Raw genomic sequence first — 8001 nt, 5'->3', positions numbered from 1 at the left:
TAAATTTAATTTTATTACATTAGTCACCACACATTACATCATTAGTTTTTTATGTAGCGTCCCATGATTTATTGTTTGCATATAACACCCAGCGCTCCATTAAATACATGCCCTCCTTAATATCCATCACCGGGCCAACCCTTCCCCCAACCCCCTCCCCTCTAAAACCCTCAGTTTGTTCCTCAGAGTCCATAGTCTCTCATGGTTTGTCTCCCCCTCTGATTTCCCCCCTTCATTTGTTCCTTCCTACTATCTTCTTTTTTTTAATTAACATATAATGTATTATTTGTTTCAGAGGTACAGGTCTGTGATTCATCAGTCTTACCCCATTCACAGCGCTCACCATAGCACATACCCTCCCCTATGTCCATCACCCAGCCACCCCCTCCCTCCCACCCCCACCATTCCAGCAACCCTCAGTTTGTTTCCTGAGATTAAATATTCCTCGCATCAATGAGATTATATGATACTTGTCTTTCTCTGATTGCCTTATTTCGCTTAGCATAATACCTTCTAGTTCCATCCACATCGTTGCAAATGGCAAGATTTCGGGGGTTTTTTGATGACTGCATAATATTCCATCATATATACACCACATCTTCTTTATGCATTCATCTGTTGACGGACATCTTGGCTCTTTCCATAGTTTGGCTATTGTGGACATTGCTGCTATAAACATTGGGGCACACGTACCCCTTCGGATCCCTACATTTGTATCTTTGGGGTAAATACCTAGTAGTGAAATTGCTGGGTCGTAGGGTAGCTCTATTTTCAACTTTTTGAGGAACTTCCATACTGTTTTCCAGAGTGGCTGCACCAGCTTGCATTCCCACCAACAGTGTAGGGGGGTTCCCCTTTCTCCGCATTCTCACCAACATCTGTCCTTTCCTGACTCGTTAATTTTAGCCATTCTATGGCTCTGAATCTAAAAGTAAAATAAAAATGGGTCAAAGTCCTAACTCCTAACTAATACAGCACCTACTAATTTTGTGACCTTGGGCAAGTTCCCTAATATGTCTCAACTTATGTTTTTCTGTTGTAAAGAAAGATAATAAAACCTTCCTGGCATATTTATTATAACACTTAGGTAAGACTATAAAGCTTAGTACCTGGCATTTGAAAAATACTCAATGACAGCTATTTGTTTTATTAATGTTGATTTTTTATAGTAGCTTTATGGAGATATAATTCACATACCATACAATTTATGCATTAAAAGCATACGCTTCAATGGCTTTTGATCTATTCACAGACTTACCCAACCATCATAATCATCAATTTTGGAATATTTTAGCATAACAAAAATAAACTCCACACCCATGAGAAGTCATTCCCCATTTCCCCCCAATCATAGGCAACCATGTATCTTCTCTTTTTTTCTACGGATTTTCCTGTTCTGAGTATTTCATACACATGGAATGATGCAATACATGATTCCTTGTGACTGACTTCTGTCACTTAACAATGTTTTCAGGGTTCATCTGTGTTGTAGCAAGTATCAGTTCATTTCTTTTTATTAATGAATATTATTCCATTGTGTGGATATACCATATTTTACTCATTCATTCATCAGTGATCAAAAATTTGGATTGTTTCCATTATTTGGCTATTATGAATAATTCTGCAATCAACATTCATGTACAAGTTTATGTGTGGAACTGTTTTCGTATCTCTCTGGTAGATCTTCCGGTGATGTAAACTTTATCCTTTAAAAAAAAAAAAAGATTTTATTATTTATTTAAGAAAGAGAGAGAGAATGAACACTAGCAGGGGGGAAGAGACAGAAGGAGAGAGAGAGAAGCAGGCTCCCCACTGAGAGGGAGCCCGTTGCTGGGCTCCCTCCCAGGACCCTGAGATCATGAACTGAATCAAAGGCAGACCCTTAACCAACTGAGCCACCTAGGCGCCCCTATGTTTATCCTTTTGAGGAGCTGCAGATGTTTTCCAAAGTGCCTACACCATTTTAAACTCCCTTGGCAGTATAGGAAAACTCCCAACTTCTCCCCATCCTTACCAACACCTGTATTGTCTTTTTCATTACAGCCATTCTAAGTGGGCATGAAGTGGTACTTCACTGTGGCTTCGATTGGCATTTTCCTGATGGCTAATGATGTTGAGCTTCTTTTACATGCTTATTGGCCATTTGTAGATCTTCTTGGGCTAAAGGCCTCTTCAGATCCTTTCCTATTTTTTAACTGGTTTTTTGTCCCTTTGTTATTGAGTTGTAGATGTTCTTTACATATTTTAGATACAAGCCCCTTACCAGATATCTATAATTTGCAAACACTTTCTCCCATCCTGTGGGTTGTCTTTTCACTTTCTGGATGATATCCTTTGAAGTAGAAAATTTATTATTTTGATGAAGTCCAATTTATCTACTTTTCCTTTTGCTGCTTATGCTTTCAGTGTCAAACCCAATGTCACGAAGATTTTCCCCTATGTTTTCTTCTAAGCATTTTATAGCTTTAGCTCTTACATTTAAGTCTTGGATCCATTTTGAGATAATTTTTGTATATGGTGTGAGGTTTGAGTTCAACTTCATTCTTTTGCATGTGGATAGCCAGTTGTCCCAGCACCATTTTTTGAAAAGATTATACTTCTCCCTTCGAATTTTTTGGTACCCCTGTGGAACATCAGTTGATCATAAATGAGAAGTCTTATTTCTAACTCTCAATTCTAATCCATTGATGTACATGTTTATCCTCATGCCAGTACCACACTGCCTTGATTAATGTCAATTTGTAATAAGTTCTGAAATCAGAAACTATGAATCTTCCAACTTTTTTCTTCTTTTCAAGGTTGTTTTTCTATAAACAAGATCATATCACCTGCAAATAAAGACAGTTTTACATCTTCCTTTCCAATCTAGATGTCCTTTATTTCTTTTTCTTACCTAATTGCCCTGGTAAGAACCTCCAGTACAATTTCTGAACAGAAGTGGCAAGAGCAGACAACCTTGTCTTGCTCTTGATCTTAGAGGAAAAGCTTTTAGCCTTTCATCATTAAGAATGATGTTCGCTGTGGGATGTTCCTGGATGTTCTCTATCAGGCTGAGGAAATCTCCTTCTATTCCTAGTTTGTTGAGTGTTTTTATCATGAAAGGGTGTTACTGTTAATATATAAAACTGCCGCTGTTCTCTTTTTTCCTTTTTCCTCTCTTCTTTCCCTTTTTTGATTTCTTTCCAGAGCCTGGTAGGACACCAGGATGACATCAGGAAAGAGGAAACCACGGGCTGCCGTGCACCCATTCCCCGAAGTGCTCTAGGAGCAAGCACCTGCCACCTCCTTCCTCCCATCTGTACTCCTGAGCTAGTGGTGCCCTTGTTGCTCTGGCACGAGTCACATCCCTTCCACTTCAATCTGCTTTGCTGGCCTACTGTTTACTGGTTCTGGGTCCCTGGCTTCCTGTCACTCTTCTTCAGGGTTCAGATCCCTTTTCTACCTCTTTCCAGGAGCCCTAGACTACTTTGGCAGCCACTGGTGTTTGGAAAGCTAATGGCTGTTTTCCAGGCAGTAGAATTTCCTTTTTATTCCTGCACCAGTTTGATTCCACAAATATTTCATGAGAACGTTTTAATGCCACACAATTGTGCTTGCTTGATCCTGATAATATTCACAATAACCCCATTGTATTGTTCTTAGTTTGGTCCCATTTTACAGAACAGAAAACAGAGGCTCCATGTGGCCAATTTGTCTGAGGTTACATACATAGTAAGTGGCAGAGCCGGAATTTGATTACAGTCTGTCTGGAGCAAAAGAGAGGAACATGCATATAGTTGTAATTACGAAGACTGAACTCAGGGCATTAGTTGCCATATTGAAATAGCTAGGGAGAACTAGGAAAGTGGTACATCTCTTTACAAATACAAGGCTTCTGTTGCTCTGGCTTTTGCCAACTTGTCCAGACCTATCTCGCAAAAACACAGGCCCACCCATCCAACACATGCTGAACCACATCATGCTATCTCTCTATTGCTGTACCTTTGGATATGCTGTTATCTCTGCCTCAAAAACACTCTCTTCTACCCAGCTGCCAACTTCTAGATGCCTGACCAATTCCTATTCCTACTTTAAGACCCAATACAAGAATCACTTTCCCTGGGAAGTCCTTCGGATGCACGCTAGGCTGTGCCCTGTTATATCCCATATATACCTAGCCACAGCACTTACCACGTTTCTGTTCTCCTCCCTCTCCCCATCAAAAACCAATAAACCATGAGTGCCTTCAAGGTGGGGCCATGGTTCACTCTAACCTGCCTCCCAGGATAGTTCCTGGCCCAATTTCTTTTTTAACTTATTGAATCTTTAGGATGATCCCCTATAAATAGATGCTGTCTCTGGTAGAAGGTTTAAACCATCTCTCTACTGAAATAAATTAACAGTTGGGGCTTTTGTTCCCTTCCATTCTGGAGAATCTGAATCTTAAACCAAGGGGCTCAGGCCTATGAAATTTGAACTTAAAACAGTAAAACCACCTTTCCACAAGCACAACTCACAGTCATCAGGTCACCATGAGGAAGACCTCAGGAAAGAGGATAATCCAAAGGAGGAAACAAATGGTCTCACTTTAAATACAGAGCAAGAGCACCCTCATGTTCTTAGGTACTTCTCAACACCTAGGGATCCACTGTCAGTGCCAGAGACCACTTTTAGATTAAATAGTACAACCATCTCTTTCTTCAGCTACTAAACAAAATGATAATTTTACTTCTAACTCAAAGCCAACTCAGTGAAAAGACACCACCTACAAGGTGTTTTTTGAGGCTCTTTGTGGCAACTGAGAGAGCAAAATTTTAATGCAGCCCCTTCTGCTTTCTCCTCCAAGAGAAAGCTGTGAGGTCAGGCCCAGGATGACAATGTCTAACAGCTCCCAAAAGGTTCTTGGTCTTAATCCTTGCCAATTTCCCTCCAAGCCCTGGCACATCTTGGGCTGAAGGCACACATGTTATTTTCATTTAGGCATGAATGCTGAACCACTGGGTATTTTTCCCCCCCTGGGCTTTCTGTTAACTGTCTACAAAATGTGGTTTTAAGATATATTACCCCTGGTCATTTATCTAACAGACCATACTGCGATCTGTAAGCTCCATCCTTCTTGCAGCTTTCACATTCTATTAAAATGGGATCTCTTACCAGGAAATTTACTCAGACAGGAGAGTTCATTTGAGGTTGAAACTGTAAAGTGGCCAATTATCTCTCAGCCATTGGGTACATTCGATCTTTACCCCAAGCTTTGGAAATAAAGACAACATTTAGCAAACGTTCTGCTCCAAAGCTAATGTTTTGGAAAGAATAACAGCATGTTGGGAATAAATTACATGGTCTTTAGTGCATTTTAGTGTTATTGCCTGTTAACACGCAGTGTGGTGTGCCAACTCATGAGAGAACTCCACTCTTCTAAGAAATCGATTTCTGAATTGTTGAGTTTATGGCGTCCGTGTTATATCGTTGAACAGACTGGGAGTACAGGAGACTGTGTCTGTGGAATCTGACCTAGGGGAAGCTATGAATCATAGGTTGTCCTTCCATTCTGATAATATCCACACCATTAGCACACTCCGGGTAATGACATTTGAGGCTTTTCATCTAGGACTATCCAGTTTCCTACTTTGTGGGTTATACTGATCCTAAGACCAGGTAATCTAATATACCTAATACAAGTAACAGTTTAACCTTACTCAAAGTCCTATTAGGTACAAGGTCTTTTGCCAGGCTCTTTTGAAGGACAGTAGGATGCTTAAATAGATCTCTGATTCCATTTCTGTGAAACATCCTGAATAGGCAAATCCAAGAGACAAAAAGTACTTTCCCAGTTTCCTTGAGCTGGGAGGATGGGGCATTGGGAATGCTGGCTTAAAGGATGTGGGGTATCTTTTTTGGGGTACTAAAAATGTTCTAAAATTGATTGTGGTAAGGGTTGCCCAAATCTGTGAATATACTAAAAACCCTTGAACTGGAACTTTAAATGGACAAATTGTATGGTATGTGAATGACACCTCAATAAAGCTGTTTAAAAAAAAACAAACTTTCCCTCACAAAAAGGAGGGAATGTTAATAATAATAATAATAAAAGGAAAGATGTTAATAATGAAAACACAGAAAACTAAAGACAGGTACCACAGAATGCTAAGGAAGATCCAAAAACTCTCTCCCAGCTTTGGAGGATTTTCTTTTTCCTGGGACCATCGCAATCTCTTTGGTGCATGTTTAGGTTCAGGGGATAGGAGAGAAGGCCTTACAGGAGAAGAGAGCTTCTGATAACTGAACAGAACTGAAACCCATGGGAACACAGCAAAAGATGTTCTGGCAACAGAATACCAGACTGGGGCCCCTCAGTGAAGTCCCTGTGCAAGTCGGTACCTCCCTTACAGCTGATCACAAGCAAGGTATTTTATTTCAAGGGGAAAGGAGGGAAGGGTGATTCTACATCAGGCTGAGAGGCAGCTCCTGTTACTGAGGCCTCTCTATTCTAAAGAGAACTTTACCAGAAGAACACTATCCCCAAACCCATTCAGCCTCCCATGTTCCCAGGCAAAGAGCCCTGGCATCAGGGCTGTGCACAAAGTAGATCAACCAGAACCAGCCCTGTAGCAACTTGTAAGCTAAAATACTACTCCATGAACAGATGACACAAACCTATTTTCAGGCCACACAAGCTGTCATATAATTTCTTCTTCTGTCTGAAGAATTTCTATTTCATGCCTACATGATTTATCTTTTACTGGAGTAAGCTTATTTTATTTAAAAAGGTCCATCACCACCTTCACCTTCCCCGAAGTGGCAGGCCCCTCTCTGCCACCATTTTTTATTCCCCCGATTTCCAATATTTACTAAAAATCAAATTGATCAGGTATATTTAACATGCAAAATTCCAAATATTTTTAAATGTGATACTTTTTAAACTTTTAAACTAACATTTAAACAATTTAATATTTAAACAACATTTAAATGACAAATTGCTTTCATAGGTCACAATAAAGTGTCAAGTAATGTCACACATTTTTTTAAGATTTTATTTATTTGTATATAGAGAGAGAACGAGTGGTGGGGAGGGGCAAAGGGAGGGAGGGAGGGGGGGAGAGAGAGAGAAAGCCGAACACCCACCGAGCAGAAAGCCAGACTCAGGGTTCAATCCTAGGACCCTGGGATCATGACCTGAACTGAAGGCAGACGCCCAACCAGCTGAGCCACCCAGACGCCCCACATGCAACTATTTTAAAGAAAATTTCATCAAGAGATTTTTCTACAGTAGTATGGATATGTATTCCAGGTTTGGTTTCCTCACTAACTGGGACCGCTGCTTCCTCACTCTGACAATCAAGACTTGCCACCATTTTTTCTGTTCTTGGTTTCTACATTTACTAAGCTCAGGGTTGAGTTAAAGAGATGTTGCACCACGGGCAGAGAGCTCAATCTTTCCTCTCCTCCTGGAAAGGGCCTGTAACTGGGTGATAGTTCTGCTAGTTCCATACTGGAGTTCTTCAAAGTTTGTGGGTCAAACTCAGCTGAGTGATGTATTGCCACCCTCACTCCTCTGATTCCCATTTCCCTGGAAGAACCAAGGAGAAAGAGCTCTCTTGTCCAGTGCTTGCCACCATCTGCCTTACATGACAATGGAAGCATTGGCTTTGGGAAGCTGCCAAGTTTCTGGTGTGGGACTTGAACCCTTGGCCTCCCATGCAAAAGTAATGCTGCTACCAGCTGAGTGATACAGGCCTATTTCCTGAGTCAATGAGTGAACAGATCCAAAGGTATGCAAGGAATTTCTCTCCCCTCCAGCCTCACCCAGCCTTGGCATGGCTGCTGGCATCACCAGAGGTGTCCACTCTTGGGAGCAGTTACTGGGCCATTGCCAAGCTTCCACAGCGCAGAGCTGTTTGTCAGCTCATTAGTGCATTTCTTCACCTTCGGTTTTCCTAACCAGACAATAACTAGAAGAAAAACTCACTTTAATGAACAATTTGACCCTTTTTTCCTTCCTCCCTCTTCTCCCATATGATA

At 40.9% G+C, this 8001-nt stretch overlaps 1 long non-coding RNA gene across 1 annotated transcript in view; it reads right to left on the bottom strand.

The window, feature by feature from the left end:
* Nucleotides 1–405: 405 nt before the first annotated feature.
* LOC148163468 (uncharacterized) overlaps nucleotides 406–8001 on the bottom strand; it is a 43046-nt gene continuing 35450 nt past the window's right edge. Inside the window, exon 3 of the long non-coding RNA XR_015769355.1 lies at nucleotides 406–1706. This is a non-coding gene — a long non-coding RNA (uncharacterized LOC148163468). The remainder of the gene's footprint in view (nucleotides 1707–8001) is intronic.

This window comes from Eumetopias jubatus, unplaced genomic scaffold, assembly GCF_037043125.1.
Source record: "Eumetopias jubatus isolate StellerSeaLion01/CBP00866 unplaced genomic scaffold, mEumJub1_p1.0 scaffold_10, whole genome shotgun sequence".
NCBI classification, from domain to species: domain Eukaryota; kingdom Metazoa; phylum Chordata; class Mammalia; order Carnivora; family Otariidae; genus Eumetopias; species Eumetopias jubatus.
Note: the sequence above shows the minus strand (reverse complement) of the source record. Positions and strands in the feature narration are given on the sequence as shown.